Source organism: Saimiri boliviensis, chromosome 10, assembly GCF_048565385.1.
Source record: "Saimiri boliviensis isolate mSaiBol1 chromosome 10, mSaiBol1.pri, whole genome shotgun sequence".
NCBI lineage: Eukaryota > Metazoa > Chordata > Mammalia > Primates > Cebidae > Saimiri > Saimiri boliviensis.
This window is the reverse complement of record NC_133458.1, coordinates 119,065,301-119,085,513: the sequence shown is the minus strand read 5'-3', so window position 1 is coordinate 119,085,513 and position 20,213 is coordinate 119,065,301. Positions and strand designations below refer to the sequence as shown.

Sequence of the window (20,213 nt, the reverse complement as noted above, 5' to 3'; positions counted from 1 at the left end):
ACTATGTTGGCCAGGCACGTCTTGAACTTCTGACCTCAGGTGATCTGCCCACCTCGGACTCCTAAAGGACTGAGATTACAGGTGTGAGCCACTGTGCCTGGCCCCTAATCACCGCTTAAAGGTCCCATTTTTTACTATTGTCACAATGGCAATTAAATTTCAACATGAACTTTGGGGGGAACATTCAAATCATAACAATGAGGAATTCTATGAAGCATGGTAAGAATCCTACGCTGTTTCTTTGCGTGTTCTCATCTCTGTAGTACTTCACAAAATCAAAATTTCTGCCGAGATTCAACCTTCTCAGCAGCTGCTTTCTTCTGTCTCTCTCATTGTATAGTCCCATGCCAGCACAACCTAGGGGCAGAAAACACATCGAGAGGTGTTTGTACACCACACGTCTGGCTCATCTTGATGGGTGTTTTTCTTTTCTACAGGATCTTCACTTTCTCTTTGAAACTGCAGGGAAATTTCTCAGAGAAATTTGGCTTCCTTGGTACCTTGGGGTTCAAGTGGTTGTACTTATTCTTGTTTTGTTTTTAGATCCAGCTTTTATAGTTATTTTCAGTGGAGGGTCTGTCTGACACCAACTACTCCGTAATGGTCAGAAGTGTAAGTCCGCCTGCTTTTGTTTTTTAATTGATTCAGTATAGTATAGCCTTAGAGATTCCCATTAGAAATTTAAGATAAAACGTAAGAGTTTTAAGTGTTTTTGTTTGCCTTCACATTTTTGAGATATGATTACACAAAGCAAAATGCACAGATCTTAAATGTGCAGTTAGATGAGTTTTGACAGACGTGTATACGCCTGTAACTGTGTCATTTTATTTTTAATTGTATTTTATTTATATTACCTAACAATCAACACCAAAATAGCTTTGGCATAATAGTCAAAATTCATAAATCAGGTGTGAGCCACTGTTTTCATAAACTGAAATTCCACAGGATTTACTTAAGCAACCATGTGAATTACCATTTAAGTACAGCTTATCTTAGCACACGACCATGCCTGGCTCTTAGAAAGTGAATGAATATCTTCTGGCTTAAACGGCTGACTATATTTTTAAAATTAAGTTGCTCAAGTCTTTGCATTGAATAATACCTCTAAGCTTGGCAATTTTGTTTGAGTCACTTTTTTAAACCAATTTTTATTATAAATCATTTTATTGTTCAAAGATAGAAAAATGTAGGTAGGATTCCGCAAAATTTCCTTATGGGTAAGTTTATTCTAGATATAACCATTACTTACCGTTTGATATATACTCTTCCTGACCTTTTATGGATATAAAAATTGTTTAAATAAAATATTGTAAATAAATTTGTATAAACTGTTTTCTCTTAAAACTTACCACTAATCACCTCTCTCATGTCGGTAATTATGCTTCCACACTCCCCTTTTAAATAGCTGTAGAGTTTATTGTATAAATTTTACTTTACAAATACTCTGTTTTGGAACTTTGACGTCTCCAAGTTGAAAAATTTTCCCAATTCACCACTTACTTTCTTAGGATAAGTTTGTATCAGTGGAACCACTTAGACAATGTTATGGAGATTTTCTAAAGACTTTTCATACAGCAAGTTTTATCATGAGAAATTACTTGCCAATTTGTACTTCATAGCTTATAGGTGATATCTTAATTCCCCCCTTATTTCACTAACACGAGCAGAAAATGTCATGCCCTTGTTTTGATTTGTATTTCTCTTGTTGCTCTTGAAGTTGAGCCTTTTTTCTTTTTCTTTTTCTTTCGTTTCTTTTCTTTTTGAGCCGAAGTTTTGCTCTTGTTGTCTAGACTGGAGTGCAATGGCACGATCTTGGCTCATTGCAACCTCTATCTCTTGGATTCAAGTGATTCTCCTGCTTCAGCCTCCCTAATAGCTGGGATTACAGGTGCCTGCCACCACACCCAGCTAATTTTTTTTGTATTTTTAGTATAGACAGGGTTTCACTATGCTGGTCAGGCTGGTATCGAACTCCTGACCTCAGGCAATTCACCTACCTCAGCCTCCCAAAGTGCTGGGATTATAGGGATGAGTCACCACACCTGGCTTGCCTTTTTTCTTATATTTATTTGCCTTCTATGTCTTATATTTACTTGCCTCCTATGTCTTATATTTTTCTTTTTTAAATGCCTATTTACAGCTTTCATCCTTTTTGAACTGCTTGTATTTTATTGATCTGTAGTAGCTTGTTATATATTAACTGTTGGAATTTCATATGTGCTCCAGATGCTGTCGCCAGCTTGTCATTTGCCTCCTGGTTTTGCTTGCTGATCCAGTGCAGAACCCCAAGCATAGGTAGGAGGGCATGAGAGAGTCAAGGCTGGAAACTTAGGCACAGGCTAGATCATCTTAGGGATGGCTGCTCATGCAAAGGAGCGAGGAGGTGCTACTGATGAGGGCAGGACTTAAAAATATCTAGGGGGTGAAGTCTTCAGGTTTTGCTGACTGGATAAGGGATATGGGATGCAAGAAGGTGACAGTGACGGGGACAGTTAGCGTCTTTAATTATTAATAAATGGTCATCAGGTAGAAGCATGTTTTGGAAGGAAAATGATGAGCATTAGAGTTACGGTCTTTGTAGTTCCTGCAACAATTAGAATTTAGCTGGAGCCTCACAGCTGAGTACAGTTCCTGGCACAGTGGCTTGCCTAGTAAAATAATTGAAATGAATTCATTGTCAGTGTCTATCAAGGAAGATGATGATCTTCTCTTTGGTGCCTTTTTGACCTCCACGCCTAGTACTGGCAGCCTCACAATTATTTTATTTTATTTTTATTTTATTTGTTTTTTTGAAATGGAGTCTCACTCTGCCGCCCAGGCTGGAGTGCAATGGTTTGATCTCAGCTCACTGAAACCTCCGCCTCTAGGGTTCAAGGGATTCTTCTGCCTCAGCCTCCTTGAGTAGCTAGGACTACAGGCACCCACCACCACGCCTGGCTAATTTTTGTATTTTTAGTAGAGACGGGGTTTTGCCATGTTGGCCAGGCTGGTCTTGAACTCCTGACCTCAGGCAATCCATCCGTCTCAGCCTTCCAAAGTGCTGCGATTACAGGCGTGAGCCACAATGCCCAGCCCACAATTAATTTTGATAATCTCACTTCTGCTTTCTAGGAACCTGAAGACAGTAAAGGTCACAAATGATGTACCTTTTATATCTGGCAGAGGCCCAGAACATTTCTGGGGTTTATTTCTTTTTCTTCTCTCCTCTGAGGTTTATACGGCCTCCCTAAGGTAAGTGTTTTTATAGTTCTCATGGACTTCCTGGTAGAATCCAACAAGTTGCTTTTACGCCTTTTCGATCTTCAGCATCTTCTTTGTGGCTGGGCTGAAGAAGCTCACTGTGGACTCTGGTTCAGCCTTGGGTGCACTGGCCAATCTCCAGGAAAGGCACTGCTCTGATGAACAAAGGAATGACCTGCCACTGCCACACAGGCAGGTTGGGGAGCTGCAGGCCATCCTGTTCGGTGCTGGTGTTCTAGCTCTGGGGGTAAACAAAGGCAAAGAGGTTCTCTCTTGCTGGAAATTCAGAACAAAAACAACCTCTTAATCTTGTAGTTCCCAATATTCACAGCTGTTATAAAGCTCACATTTGGGCTAATTCCACAAGTTATTAATCATCCACCGCTTGCTGTATTGGACTTGTGGATTACATTAGTGCTCCACAGCAATTAAAAATCCTCCCTTGCGTGTGGAATGGCTTAACTAGAAATCTCAGGAGGGTCAGCCCAGTTCTCCACCTGAGACCCCTAGAACTCATGCTGACCTCTACTCATCCAACCCACGAACAGGTCGAAGGATTCTGCAACATACTGAACAAGCTTTGTCCTGGATGCTCGGGAGGGGCTGGAAGTAGAGTGAGGCAGTAAGATGGATGGTCTCCTCCGTAAGCAAACCTCTGCCCTCTCTATTATTTTATACTATCTCTTCTTTTTCATTCACACTTAAAATACTATGGGGAACCTACTTCATGCCCTGCCATGCCAGGCATGGATGATTCTGAGATAAATAAAACCCAGTCCTTGCCCTGGGAAAGCCAATGGGCAGGCGTAAGAAATAGGCATGTGAAAGCTTACAATTTAGTGTCATCATTGCTGTACAGATGCAGGCACCAAATCCCGCGTGGTCGTGAAAAAGCGTGCAAGTAACTTTATGTGTTGGGCTGTAAGAAAAGGCTTTGAAGAGAGAAGGTCTATGCAACTCAGGTTTTACCAGTACAAGGGATTTCAGCAGGAGAAAAGTCTGAAGGGAGAAACTACGAAGCAGAGGGAACCACAGTGCACACAGAGGCATGGAAGATTCTCGAAGATAGTGGCTGCAGCAGAGGGTGTCTGGCAAGAGAGGATGGAGTTAAGGCTGGAAAGCTACAGCTTAGAAAAAGGTTGTTGCCATGTGTGGGTTATTTCGGCAGAAGAAAAGAAAAGCACTGCTCCTGGAGTCCTATTAGGTTGTACGTAGAGAAACCTCTGGGACACCATGCAGAAGTGGGATGTGGGATAGAAAACTTAGGCTGGAGAACCCCTGCTATTAACTGTAAATTCCATTTCATTATCAGCATCAAATATTTATGCAGCCTCCGGAGGAAAGGGAGTCCCACAAACAGTGACGAGTGAAAGATACAGCAGTCAATCAAAAGGCACGATCCCTTGAGTCCCTGTGCTTGCAATGTAAGACACACACACTGGGATGAAACACGAGAGAATGAACTGTGAGACAGATGTAACACTTTTGATAAACAACTCTTGTCTATAAAGCTTTGCTGTGCTTTTGTATTTTGTTGGCATCTTAGCACACTGGCTTTCAAATGTTTTTGACCATGACCAAAAGTAAGAAATATATTTTCATGCTATGATCCAGCACCGATACAAACATTTTACCAAGTACTGCTGAGATACACTCTGATATTTTATAGGCGACTACAGTTTACTTTTTTTTTTTTTTAATGCTGCTTTCTGACCTTCTAAATTGATTCTGTGACCCAGTGTTGGGTTATAACTGGTAGCTTGAAAATTCCTGTCTTCCCCTGTCTTGGAGAGGGAAATGTTCGGGGGAATGGAATAGATGGGGCAGTGAATGAGTGAATATGCCTGCAGTGAGGGAAGGGTCTGCATGACCAATTGCCACATCAAATTCCCATGACCAAAGAGGGCACTAAATGAACGGGGGTCAGCTTGGGCCGCATAGTGAGACTCCACCTCTACAAAAATCAAAAATTAGCTGGGTATGGTGGCACATACCTGTAGTCCCAGCTATTTGGGAGCCTGAGGCAGGAGGATCCCTCAACCCCAGGCTTTTGAGGCTGCAGTAAGCCATGATGGTACCAATGCACTCCAACCTGGGTGACAGTGAGCCAAGGGGCTTCACTAAGAAGGAGGATTTATTTTCCCCACATTAGGAGACAATTTCCTGATATCTGGTAAAGCTCTAGAATAGCATTGATAAACTGTGTTGCATGGCAGATTTTGAGATAACAATAAATATTTCTTTAAAAATTGTTGAGTGGTAAAATAAGTTTGGCAGATGCCAAAATGTGTATCCCCAAGGTGGATGGTCACAGTGCATAAAGAGCTGGAAACATTTGCAGTAATAAAATCATTTTGCTCTTAAAAAAAAAAAAAAGCAAAAATCCAGGACTTAATTTATTTGACTATAGAGACATTTCTGTTCTCTTTTATTTTATTTTTTTAAATTTATTTATTTATTTTTTTGAGATGGAGTTTCACTCTTGTTACCTAGGCTGGAGTGCAATGGTATGATCTCGGCTCACCGCAACCTCCGCCTCCTGGGTTCAGGCAATTCTCCTGCCTCAGCCTCCTGAGTAGCTGGGATTACAGGCACGCACCACCATGCCCAGCTAATTTTTTTGTGTTTTTAGTAGAGACGGGGTTTCAACATGTGGACCAGGATGGTCTTGATCTCTTGACCTTGTGATCCACCCACCTCGGCCTTCCAAAGTGCTGGGATTACAGGGCTGGGATTACTGCGCCTGGCTCTCTGTTCTCTTTTCTAACTGCATGTCTTGGAGCACAGGTTGGGAAATGCAGATGTAGATGGCATCATTGTAGAAGGTGAGCTGAGGGTGAGGCTTACTGGCAGAGAGTTAGTGTCCCTGGGGACTCCCCCCACTGCAAATCCCCGCAGGGTTTAACCAGTCCAACTTTTTTGCACAAGGGGCCAGATAGTAAATGCTTTAGGCTTTTCTGTTGCAACTGCTCAACTCTGCCATTGTAGTGTGTAATGTAAGCAGCCACAGACAATACATAAGGGAGTGAGCAGGCTGGGTTCCAATCCGAGTTTATATAGGGACACTGGAATTTGAATTTCATATGATTTTCCTCTGTCAAAAAATCTTACTTTTCTTTTGATTTTTTTTTTCAACCATGTAAAAATGTAAAAACCATTCTTAGTCCTAGGCTGTACAAAAACAGGCAGTGGGCTGGATGTGGCCCGTGGGCCATAGTTTGCCAACTGCTGGTCTAAATATTGAGATACTTGCCTCTTTGAAACACAGAGGAGAGTGCAAGATAGGTAGAATGTCCCTCTTCCCTCCACAGCTACGAAACACTTTGGAAATAGCCTTGATCCTGGGAGAAAAATTCACACAGGTCTTCTTTGGGCCCTAAGAATTCTGCTGTCCATTTAAAACTTGTCTCTCCTTCTCATACTGGTAAGGGACCGTGTGGCTTAGCCTAGGAACCCTTTGGAAGCCTTCCTTGACCCCACAGCTGGCTGAGGGCTCATGTGTCCCCCTTCCACATCCTGTGTCTCTGGCTGCCCTTGCCCTGTACCCCTTATCTGACAGCTGTTCTGGCCAGCCACTACTCAGGGGTCTTCCTGCTCAAAAATTTCCACCAAAGCCAGAGAAAATCATTTGAAGTCTCAAATTTTATCTTGAGAAACAAATTTTAATTCTGCATTCTACTCTATGATACTTACTCTAATATAAAAAAATTAATATGTTTTCCTCAGAAAAGTATTCTAGTAAAATCAATGCTCCATGAAGAGCTATGCTTACTTGGTTCAAATATCAACCACTGGCACAATGCCACTGAGCCTATTTCTAGAAGCACAGGCCTATGTAATAAATTTGAAAATCCTGGCACTTAACGCCCAACAAATCCAGTCCCAGCTTATCTTTCCAGACTCTCTTCCCACCATTTTTCTCCTGCCTACAGATACCAGGCCAGGTGGCCCCCTTCCTGAAAGCCTCCATGATCTTTTAAGCTGATGTGATCTTTGTTGCCCATGAGATCATAACATTTTTCTTTCTTTTTCTTTCTTTCTTTCTTTTTTTCTCTTTCTTTCCTTCCTTCCTTCCTCCTTCCTTTCTTCCCTCCTTTCTTTCTCTTCTTTCTTTCCTTTTTTCCTTTTTCTTTCTTTCTTCTTTCTCTCTTTCTTTCTTTCTTTCCTTCTTCCTTTCTTTCAAGACAGGTTCTCACTCTGTAGCCCAGGCTGGAGTGCAGTGGCAGCAGCCTCAACCTCCTGGTTTAGGTGGGTTTAGGTGATCCTCCTACCTCAGCCTCTCAGCTAACTGGGACTACAGATGCATGCCACCACATCTAACTAATTTGTGTACTTTTTGTAGAGATGGAGTTTTCCCATGTTGCCTTTCATTATCCATGATCTGTGACTCCTGTTGTACACTCCTTGATGTAATCCCTTCCCCTCAAGTGTGGGCAGGACCTGGGACTTCCTTCTGTCCCACAGAATATGGCAAAGGTGGAGATGTCACTTCTAAGATTAAGACACCCTCACACTGTTAAACCCATCCTGGAGGCACTGCTGGCCAGCTCCATGAAGTAGGCAGCCACACTGGGGGGGCCCATCTGGCAAAGACTGTGGGTGGCCCCTAGTTGCTAAGGGCAGCCTCTAGCTGACAGCACAAAGCCCAGAACTCAGTCCCGCGTCTTCCCAGCAATGAACTCTATGGATAACCTGAGTGAACCTGGAAGGAGATCTCCCCCAGAGCCTGTGGAATGCAGCCCAGCTGACACCTCCATCACAGCCTTGTGAGACCTGAGGCAGGAAATCCTGCTAAGAGGTGCTTGGGTTTCAGACTTGTGGAAACTGTGAGACAATAAATGTGAGTTGTAGGCTGCTACATTTCTGGTAATCTGTTATGCTGTAGTAGGAAACTAAGGCCCTCCCTTCCCACAGTGGACTGTGCCCTGACAACCGTGCTGTGTGTGAAGGGCATGCTCATTAAATACTCATCCCAGGAATTCTTCACTAATTTGCTTACAACACTCCACACCACATGACATACAATTCACGATAAAGTTGGAGGCAGAACTTCAGCATGAGCAAAGTATCTGTGGTTTATTTTGTTTCTTTTCCTGCCTCTCCATCCTCATCCCCATGGAAATATAAACAATATGGTTACAGAAATAAAAATAGGAAAGCAAAATAGAAGAAAAATAGAACACCTGTTTGCTAACCCCCAGGGCTAGAGTAGTTGATTAACCAAGTGACTTAAACCTGAGCTTCCCGGCAGCCTGGTGAGGAAGGAGAAACTTGATGAATTCCACTGTTCCTGACTGGGATTAAGAAGTCCAGAGCGGGTCTTCAGGAGACACAATTATTTTGCACTGCATCTAATTTTTTCTTTCTTTCTTTTTTTTTTTTTTTGCTACTGCCCTTTGGGGCTTACAACATGGTCTATAAAAGTGAGCTTTCTCTAGGCAGGGCTGACTTATGCCTGTGGAATGAGAATCTCTGGAAGTTGACTGCAAAAGATTATGTATATATTGAGAACTGCAGACTCTTGTCACATAATGACTCAGTACAAACCTCTGCACTAAGAGATGACCCAACTTTAGCCTGGCTTCTAGCATGCCTGTCCATAGGATGACCCCAGCTCCTATTTAAATGCCTGCCTGAGGAAGCTAAAAGTTGCCGGGAGAATTTACTATTTGTTCAAGCCAACACCTGATGTTAGGTTCTTGACCCTCTTCCCTTAGAGCATTTACAAGAAAGGACTTAGACTCGCTCATTCTACACGTGCAACATGAAAAACATAGTTAATAACTGTGAATTATATTTAGAATTTTTGCTGAATGATAGACTATAACTGCTCCAGGGTGGGCACTGACAAGCAACTGGTGAGGTGATCAAATGTTATTTCGTTTCACTATGTTACTATAAAGGATCTCATAACATCATGTCATATACCTTAAATGTGCACAATAACATTTATTTAAAAATAAAAACAAAAAGAGCTTGCATTTGTGAATGTGCCTCTCCCATGACCCTGAAGTGTCCTTCTCAAGGACCCGAAAGCCATTCCCATGAAATGTCACCATCAGGAAGGCTGGGGCCCCTGTCCCCCATCTCAGTGAGGGGGTAGAATCCTAACTTACGTAATTGTCAGCTCACAAACACAGCTGGCCTAAAGGCACAGACACTGGCCAACCCATCACAGTTTTTCACTTCTCTGACTCTGCTCAGAGTCCCTGCATACTCTCTCCCGACTCCCTCACTCTCTTTGGAATCCCAGTCACCTCTACGCAAATCACAACGGAGTTCAGCTCTTTCTCCTCCCGTCAGTAATTACTGAATAAAATCTGTTTTCGCTGCTTTAACTAACATCTTGCTGGGTCTGTCTTTGACAGTGTGTATATGTCTGAGCATTTGCATGTGAGATACACATGTGATTTTAAAGTAGACCCAAGGAAGAGCCCCCAAACCCACCTGAGGGTTGGGAAGGGCGTTCTGAGGGTCCTAAGACAAGTTTTGTTACCAGACGATCCAGGAGAAAAAAAACCTGTAAATGCTGCCAGTCAAATTCCTTAAGGAAATAAACCCAGCTTTTTGTTTGTGTATTGGTTTTGTTTTTGATTGTTAAGCAGATCACCTTATGGGACAATGTGGCATATCTAGGCAGGATCAACCAGAGGGAATTCCAGGAGAAAATAAATTGTCGCAAATAGAATAAGAAATATTTTGCAGCCGGGCGCGGTGGCTCAAGCCTGTAATCCCAGCACTTTGGGAGGCCGAGGCGGGTGGATCACGAGGTCAAGAGATCGAGACCATCCTGGTCAACATGGTGAAACTCTGTCTCTACTAAAAATACAAAAAAATTAGCTGGGCATGGTGGCACATGCCTGTAATCCCAGCTACTCAGGAGGCTAAGGCAGGAGAATTGCCTGAACCCAGGAGGCGGAGGTTGCGGTGAGCCGAGATCGCGCCATTGCACTCCAGCCTGGGTAACAAGAGCAAAACTCCGTCTCAAAAAAAAAAAAAAAAAAAAAAAAAAAGAAATATTTTGCATTTCCGAAGCAGTGCAAGAGAGAATGACAAAGGGAGGTGGGAACAGGCCCAGTCCAAGAAGAGATGAGAAGAGCTGGGGTAGGCAGAGAATCCGAAGAGGGCAGGAGGCAGTGGTATCCTGTGCACCAATGCCCCAGCTTCTAGCTATGATTTTGTCCTACACCAGGCCTGAAGCATGACTCAGTACTTAACTACATTCCCAGAGGAAAATCCACCTCACAAGCATCACTGGCAATTTCAGCGGAAGAGTCAGAAGAAGCTTTTGCATCTTGGACAGTCCTCATTAGTCCCTTCCTGATCTGTCCTTTTATCCCAGGCCTCACTCAGAGGCTCTGCCTGCTGGAGAGAGGAGTGGAAGGAGAAGTGTCCCTCACGGCCAGATTCACGGGCCCATGGCCTGTGAAGTTCCACAGGGCCCCAGGCTCAAACAGCCCCACGTAAGATTTAATGCTACACTCACGCCCTCTTAAAATTATTACTGAGCTCTGCTGCGTGAGTGATGGACATGGGGCAGCAGCGCATGCGCAGGAGCACGGAGGAGGCACGATGTGCACGTCGGCTGCTCCTTGCTGCCCATTCCCATAGAGCGTTTGCAATGCCTCAGCGGCATAGGATGCTCCTGGATCCATGGAGTGTGAAGGTTCAGCAAGACTCAAAGTGAGTATGTCACTGACAAACTGAGTTCTTTCCCCAGTTGATGTTAGTCTCAAAGAAAGAATATCCAATTGGAAAAGGCTGTCAGGTTTTATTCACTGGCCAGAAAATAAAGAAGGCGAGCTCTTGCTCTAAATGCACCTTTTCCCCAAACAATAGAAGGTGTGGGGTTTTGAAGGACTGGGGACACAGAGAGAGAGGCGTGTTAGCATGTGGAGGATGGAACTCCAGACACATAAGCTCAATCCATAAACATACATCTTCTTACATCACATGGACACAAAATGATGGAGATTTTCTTTTAGGGGAGAGAATTTTAACCTTATTATGATATGTTAATGACTTCAAGGCAACTAGGGGTCATCTATTCCTGTTTGTGCCAGTTTGGGGGTGTTAGCTCCCTCTGGTATCTGGTCAGGGTCGAGGCTCTGGAGCCATCTCAGGTCATTCACTTTCTTTAAGCAGCTGTGCTTGTAAATAAAGGGACTAAGGAAAAACCAAACGAAAAAAAAAAAAACCTTCCCAGTTATTTCATCAGGGCTGCCCTGGCAACAACTACAAAGAAAACATATTGGGTCTACCAGTGAATACGCAAGGCACTGACAGCCCCAAGAAGTCACACTTTCTATTCAAACCAGGAATTGCTTCCAACACAGAAAAAAGGCAATGTTGTTCTCAGAATGACCAAGATTCCTATCATATCCCTTTTAACGTATGTGATATCAGAGCAAGATGAGACTAGGAGAAGTGTCTTTCAGAAACCCCAGGGGGGTGGGCCAGGCGCAGTGGCTCACGCCTGTAATCTCACCACTTTGGGAAGCTGAGACGGGCGAGTCACGTGGTCAGGAGTTTGAGACACGCCTGACCAACATGGTAAAACCTTGTTTCTACCAACAATACAAAAATTAGTCGGCTGTGGTGGCTCGTAACTGTAATCCCAGCTACTCAGGAGGCTGAGGCAGGAGAATCGCTTGAACCCAGGAGGTGGAGGTTGCAGTGAGCAGAGATTGCAACACTGCACTCCAGCCTGGGCGACGAAAGAGGAGGGAGAGAGAGAGAGAGAGAGAGAGAGAGAGAGAGAGAGAGAGAGAGAGAGAGACAAAGAGGTAAAGAAAGAAAGAAACCCCCAGGGGATGTTAGTGGGGTTGAAGGTGGGGGAGAAGGAGAGCTCTGAAAGGTCCTCTGAGTATAAGAGAATTTCAGCCTTTAAAATTAAATATCAAGGAACAGGGAGCCCCCAGTTGGCTAGAGGACTCTGAGTAGTAAACACATGGGTTACCATTGTGTCATGATCCTTAGAAAGAGGGGAAATAGTATCAAAAGTCAGTTCTGTTAGTTATGGGAACGCTGGCTGCTGAAACAGATAACTCTTACACATAATAAAAGTTTATTTTTCACCAGGGTAGAGTCCCAAATAGGTGGTTCTGATCATCGGCAGGTGTTGCTCTCCCAAGTGGTGATTAAAAAACCTGGACCTCAGCCTTCCTATGGCCCCACTACCCTTATTCTATGGCTCTCTGAATTGCTGTGGTCCTCTGCTGTAGTCTGTAGAAGGTGAAGAGCCCGGAAGAGTTGTGTGGGAAGTTCTTATAGGTCAGGCCTGGAAGTGGCCTGGTTCACTTCTGCTCACATCCTATGGGCTAGAACTCAGTCACGTGGCTACACCAATAGCAACTGAGGCTGAGAAATGTAGTCTTTCCTGTGCAGCCCAGAAGAAGAGGAAATTGGATCCATGAACACCACCCAGTGAAGAGGCAGGGAAGGCATCCCAACAGAGGGAACAGCATCCATAGAGACATGAAGGAAGAATGCTACAGTGTCAGCAGGCAATGAAAATACTTTAGGGTTGTCAGAATGTTCCCAAAACAGAGAAGTTACCAATGGAATGACTTTAGTCTAGCACTCGGGCCATCTCCCTTGTATAGGACGAGCCATGGTTGGAGCATTTTTATGTGAAGAGTACAATGACTATTTGTATGCTGGCTGGGGGAGTGATGGGGTGGGGGGGCAACTGTCTTTCCTCTTCCCTTCTCTGCCTTCAAAGTATTAAGATAAGGCGTAGGGTGGATGCAGGGAAGAAGAGGCATGGAGCAGGGTGATTAGGCTGTAGCCAGGTTAAGTTCTTAAGCTGCAGTGCTCGGTATCTATCATCTTGTGCTTCGGACAGCTTGCCATCACAGTCAATCAGACAGAATCTTGGAGCTGACACTCCAGGTATCAAGAATTAGCATTTGGTTGGCAAGCTCTTTGTCTTCCTTTTCCCCCAGGAGCGTCATGTGCATTGGTGGTGACTGGACACAGAAAACGGAGGCCGGACTGGTTTTAACATGACTATCGGCGGGCATTTACTAACCTCACTGTTCTCCCAGGTACACCCACCTCCTGCTAATGGCTTCCTCAGGCTCTTGCTGTGCTGTTTTATTTCTCCTTTCAAAATGCCTAAAGAAAGAGCCTAGAGCCTTCCAGGGAAATAGTGCCATCCTCCTGGGAACATGATCCATGGCCACTGTGAGGTGTATTAAAAGGTAAAGGAACCAGCCATCTGCATTAACTAAGTCTAGCCAAGGAAATTGTTTCTGTCTGCCTGTGCTTGACAAATCAATTGATCTATTACGCTGTTCCCTGGGTTTTCTAAGAGCAAGCTCTCAGCTTTTCTGCACAAATATATCCCAGAATTGAACTCAAGTAATAGACAGAAGGTTACCAGTGGTCATAAGAGAAAAGAGCCTTTCTATAACATCACTTCTCAGCTTGAAATTGCTCTTATCCGAGCAGTTTAAAGGGAGGAAACTGCCTCTTTACACAAAGCATCCCTTGTTTAGGGAATGCTGTCTCTGCTGTTCCCTCCTGGCTGCATAAAGTGCACTGCTAAAGAACACAAGCTTCCACCACCACCTTTCTTCCAGACTGGTTTTTATTTCCCTGTGTCTCACTTCATGATGTTCATGCAGGTCCTTCTCAGTGTCCACTACTGCCCTTGTCACACTGCAGCCAAAATGTCCCAAAGCCACATGAAGTGATGCTTCATGCACTTGTGAGAAGGGCCGGCTTCATAATTTGCAGGGCTCAGTGCCAGATGAAAATGTGGGAGCCCTTGCTCAAATAACAGGAAAAAATACCACCCAGTATACTAACTAAAATACAGATCTCGTTTCTCTTTCTTCTGCAGTTTCTCTCTTGCCTTATCGTGGTGTTTGTTATCTGTTTAATATTATTCTAAGAAAAGAAAAATTAAACTCTTAAATTATTAGCTTGAATTTTCTCAGTCATATTAGTATTGTGCAATATAACTTCAAATGCAATTATAAAGTTTAAATGCAAATATAAGAGCGCCTAGCTCTTATATGGAATCAACAAAGCCACACAATTCCTATTTTATATTTCATACATCCATATATATTTATTCTCTCCAAAAGAGTGAGAATGCCACAGAAAAACAAAAACAAAACCCTCCCTGTTTTATTTCACTTCTTTATGTGCCCACCTTCTACCAATACTCTCTGCCTCTGGCTTACTGATGAGGAAGGAAGGGCTGAAAGGAAAGAGAACAATGAAATGGCCTATCTTTCCCTTGTCTTCTACGTCATCATTTTCAGGACATGGTTGGCGACTACAGGGAGCTAACAAGAGTAAGAAAGTGTATGGCAGGATTCCTTGGTCATTCATATTTTGCAGGATACCACTGCCTCCTTTCCGCATGTAAAGAAGGCTCTGGGTGAAATATAAACACAGCTTTCATGATTGCTCACACTCCTCACTCACTCAGTTGTAGACGTAACACACTTACCTTGAACTCCCCTTGAGTCCTGCTGAACTCCAATGCAGGTGGGCCAACCAATTCTATAATCATGGTGCATCTCAAAGGCAAATGGAGCTGTCAGGACCAGGGCCATGCACATGATGCAGGTCTATTCTGCTTATTGCCCAGGCTCTATTGCCTCATTGGACTTCACCGACAAAACACAAGCTAAAAGAAACAAAAAAGAGGGACCACATCCTTAGGGTCTCTTCCTTTTCTTACATGGACACTCATTGTGTTGGATTAGGGGTCCAGCCTTATGACCCAATTTTACCCTAATTAATTCTTTAAAGGCTCTATCTCCAAATACAGTCACATTGAGGATTAGGGTGTCAACATATAAATTGTATGTACAATTCAGTGCATAACATCCCCCCGGTAAAGTGTAGTGTTTGTTACCAAATTAAGGAGAAAGGCCTGCCAGGCAGGCAAGAGCAGCAGGAATTTTACGGTAGCTACAGCAGAGCACTAGGCAAAGTGTGGGGCCCTTCTGAGGCTGGCCCTGGGTGACTGCATAGGCCACTTGCCTGTGAAGCCAGCCCCAATGATGGACCACTCCGAGACAGAAATGAACTACCTTTGGATAGCCAATCCTGTGGGCCTGATTTTCTCCACCAGAACTTTGACAACAGTAGTCAGATAGGGTGCATACACATCTTACATTATCTGGGTGGATTTTGAATTATTGGATCCTAACCAGGAATGAAAATCTATAACCAGTTACGATACTGCTAACTTAGATGCCATTGTATTCAGCATTCCCTAAGACCATCCATGGGGCGTTGACACTAATCTATCAAAGAACTAGTGAAAGCTTCAGTCTATATTACCTGGAATATGATCTTGTCTGTCCCAAACTATATTTTGGTTTCTAAAGCCCTACCCCCGTCTTGTTCCACAGCAGTTACTGGCAGCTTAACCAGAAGGTTAATTCAGATCGATGTGTTTCCCTTCTCTATTCCTTTTTGCATACTGGCTCGTCTTCCAAGATCCATCACTCAAACCATGCTCTATCTATGGAAACTGAGTTTGAATGAAAGCATAAAATGGAATTAATTCCTGGAGAGAAGTTAGATTCTGGCAGGAGTGCTTTTCCATTTTTAGGCTGCTTGAGAATCACGTGTAAATTATTATTGGTATCTAAATGACTGTGATTCACTTTAACAAAGGAAGAAAGAAGACATTGCCACAGGAGTCAGGTAGTTCACTGAATTGGAGGAAAAGCTACCAACCAGACTTTTTAAAGTGCAGGAGCACAACAGCTCCTGCGGATTTAAGAGGAAGAACTTGAGGATGGTCAGTTTTGACTGTGCCATTGCAATGCCTGCTATACCATCTCTCCTGGAATTAAAATTCCCTGGACAGAGAGAGAGAGAGAGAGAGAGAGAAAGAGAATTGGTCTAGCTGGGTAGAGTGGTGGGCTTGGCTTGGAGATGTCTCAGCTGGAGAGTGGCATATTTGGTTTTCTCATGCTATGACTAACGGGGAAAGTTTAATCTCCGTGTTTTAGTCTGCTGGACTGCTATCACAAAATACCTGACAGCACATAGTCGAGGTGGCTTAAACAACCGACATTTGTTTTATTGATAGGTGTGTATTTTCTCAATAAGCATATATTTTCTCAACAGACATTTGCTTTCTCACAGTTTTAGAGGCAGAAAGTCCAAGAACAAAGGGCTGGGAGGTTGGATTTCTCTTGAGGCCTCTCTTTTTGATTTGCAGACAGCCGCCTTCTTGCTGACCTCACATGGTCTTTCCTTGCTGTGTGCACATCCTTAGGGTCTCTTCCTTTTCCTACATGGACACTCATCATGTCGGATTAGGAATCTAGCTTTATGACCTCATTTTAACGTAATTGCTTCTTTAAAGGCTCTGTCTCCAAATACAGTCACATTGAGGATTAGGGCCTTAACATATAAATTGTATGTATGATTCAGTGCATAATACCCCCCAGGTAAAGTGTAGTGTTTCACTGAATCAAGGAGAAAGGCCTGCTAGGCAGGCAAGAGTAGCAGGTGCCCTCAACATTGCTCCAAGGTGCTCGACCCACCTGTGCTATTTTTTTTTAACTGATGTTATTTTTTTTTTTTACTGTTGTTATTTTTTTTTTAATGGCATAAATATCTTAGGGTAGGGAGAGGAGATCTAGGAAGATAAAGAAGTGAAAGTTCTTTCCAGTTAACCTCAGATCCATTCATTTCCCCATGCTTCCCCTGCAATACTATGAGCTGAGTGAAGGAGAAGGGGATGCTAGGCAAAGTGAGTAGGGAAAGGATGTGGGGGTGAGGGTGTTCAGGATAACTTGACTGGACTATGGGCCACTTCAAGTGTTGGTCAGATTTCCTTAGAGAATCCTCAGGTTAAACAATACATTAATACTCCTTTGAGATTCACTAGAGATAAAAACCAGACAAAAACCAAAACAAAACATTGTCTTTCTCGCCTTTGCTGACATAAATTAAATCCCTCCTGATACCTCCCTCTTCCTCTACTCCTTCTATATCTGGACTGTTTTTTCTTTTTCTTTTTTTTTTAAACTCTTAAGACATCTAGAAAATTTGAGATTTGTCAGTAGCATATCAGCAATTAGGTTTGCATTATTCTCTATGTCTCTCCTGTTATCCACAATCATTATTTTCATCTATCAATGTATATTTATTGAACACCTCCTTTGTATCAGGCACTGTTCTGGGTAATTTGGATGTGTCTGAAAACAAAACAGGTGAACATGCCGGTACCAGGAGGGTTTACTCTCTAGCAGAGAGAAAATATATCATAACATAAATATAGGTAAATTACCTATGGTGGGTGATGAGCACCATGGCAGAAAAGTAGAACAGGGTGAGAGGGGTGGGGATTGCTGGGGCCTGGAAACATGTTATATTAGAATGCTCAGGGTGGGTGGACCTCCTGGTGAAGATGATGGACTGAATCACCTCCACGAGCCCCTCCAGGTCCATTCTCCTGAAAGGATGGTCTATACAGGCTGCACCATGAGCCTTCTTGTTCTGGGCCTCTGGCTTCCCATTGGGCCAATTGATGACATTGGTAGAAGATTTAGTAGTACATCGAGGTCAGAGTATTAATTCTAGCAAAAGAGAGCTTCCGCCATCAAGTTCCTTTCTTGTTAGGCCACAGGTTAGCAGTGGTTATAATCCTCACTGAAGGTTACAGCTCTTTCTGGGTTCCAATACTGGTCACTCCCTTTGGGTTCAAATTAATACTCTCCACTATTGCTAATACCATGTCCTTCCCTGCATCTTCTTGGTTTCCATTAAGTCTTTCCATATCTTTGTAAAAAGTCCCTTTATTGCACTCTCCAATTATCTCATTTGGAGGTACTATCTGTTTCTTTCTGGAATCTCAACTTACATAGTAATTAATACAGAGAGGAGTGGCCCCGGGGTACAGCCTCTCAAAATGAGATTTTGTGATTGGGTTGCCCATATTTGAGGAGTGCACAGATAACCTTGGGAGGAGAGGGAAAGAAATAAGACACTGGTAATCCATTGCATGCAGAAGTATCTCTTTTTACCTAGTTCTTATTCTCTGCTTTTTTTTTTCTCCCCCAAAGTATAGTGAGAACCAACATACTCAACTGGCAGGCCCACATTAGCCCATACCCTGTAGAATGAGGATTATATCGATAGGAAGAGCCAAGTGGAAACTCCAAAATAATAAACCCAAAGCAAGATGCCACCATGAGAGACTTGGGAGATGCAGAGGTGATTACTCCTATCACATCTCCATTTAACTAGTCTCTTTGGCAGTACAAAAGCCAGATGGGTCTTAGAGAATAATTATGGATTGTCCTAGACTTAATCAGGTGGTTATGGCAATCACAGCTGAGGTTTGGGATTTGGTATCTTTATGGGAGCTAATTCATAACCACTCTTGGCACCTGGTTCTCAGCTACTGATTGGTAAAAGTTCTCAATAAACAGGTGGGAATGGTGGATGTCAGCCAGCCTCCTTCCTTGGCTACATTGGTGCTTGTTCAGTAAGCCAACATACAGAGTGGCCACAGAGACAAATCAGTAGACTGATTTGGCTATAGCCACTGACTGCCCAGTGTTCTAACAGCAGAGGCCAACTTTGAGGCCCTAATAAAGCTCCATTCCATGAAAGGGGCAGTGATTCATCCTCACAGGAATAGATGCATATCCTAGATACACATTTGCCTTTCTTTCTCAGAATTCTTATGCCGGCATTCTCATTTGTGGACCTACAAATTCTTTGTCCGCTGATACTGTATCTTACAAAATGTTACCACCATCTAAGGTTCTTATTTGCTGGCAAAGATGTGGTAATGGGCTCTTGCCTTTGACATTCACTATTCATTCTGGTCACCCAGAAGCAGATGGCTTGGTAGATCAATGGAATGGCTTGATGACAATCTCTTACAAACATGTGTCTTAAACCAGCAGCCAGTATCTGGTGCCATCTCTGTAACCAGAATGCATGGGCCTAGAAACCAAGGAAAATGAGAGTCGATTTGGTAATGTTTGAGGTTATCTGAAAAATCTCAAGATTTCTGAACTAGGAAGGAATGTTCTACCAGTAAACAAAGTCAGTATTGAATTAAACTGGGAGCTGAGCCTACTCCAAGGTCATTTTGGGGCTCTTCTTGGCATCAAACTAATAAAGAACAGGATGGTGGTTACTCTACTGGCTGGGGTAACTGATGCAGTGAATTTGTCAAACCAACTTTTAAAAATACTGTAATAAGTTCATAACTAATTAAATAAATGTTCAAACAAACTGAAGCCATCAATGTAACATAAAGGAGACAATTAAATGTAAATTTACCATCAAGGATTTTTTCTCCTTCAGAGAAGCAGAGGACGAAAGTCTCAATAGTAGGTTAATTATCCTATTCCTGCTCTTCTAAGAGAAGCGTCAGCCAAGATGTTCTCCCATTGTGGCACATTTCTTTTGGAATCAAGGCTTTTATAGCTTTTATCTGTAATTTGTTCTTTATTTCTATATAATTTTTATTCATAGCCACATCAGGGTTTGATTATTGGTCCATAAAATAAACACCATGCCAAGAACCTACAGGCTTTAGCCAAGACAAGACAGTTGCCAAAAAATCTTGTTTGGGAAGAAGGTAACTTTTTTCCTCTATTTGTAACAATATTTTACTGCTCTCTATTGCGGGATATTTTAAGTACCGTGATTCTGCAATAACACTGCACTGACTTGACATGAGCAGAAATGATCACCAAATCCCCTGGCCTATTCAATGTGCCAGACATGTGTCTGCCAGATGTAGTATGATTAGCTTCAATAGTGTCAAGGTCATAGGGTCAGGAGTGGTGAAACAGTATCAGCAAAGCAACAGTATGGTTTGGTAGTGGCGCTGTTGTTCGTCATTGGAGGCAAATAGCTTAGTAAGGCAAAGACTTGGCCGTTCTTTGTCTGAGGGTACAGAATGGAATCCAGGAATTCTGCAAAGCTGCACTAGGAACCAAGGGCAAGGAAAACTTGTGATC

General features: G+C 43.1%; 1 protein-coding gene across 2 annotated transcripts in view; it reads right to left on the bottom strand.

The window, feature by feature from the left end:
* Positions 1-14,867, bottom strand: part of AOAH (acyloxyacyl hydrolase) — a 234,654-nt gene extending 219,787 nt beyond the window's left edge. Inside the window, exon 1 of one of the 2 annotated variants that reach the window (XM_003930743.4) lies at positions 14,708-14,867. The gene's annotated coding sequence lies outside the window, so the exon portion shown is untranslated. Of the gene's footprint in view, positions 1-232; positions 878-14,707 lie in introns of those variants that run through there. The other variant, XM_074379815.1, reaches the window with a different exon arrangement.
* Positions 14,868-20,213: the final 5,346 nt, after the last annotated feature.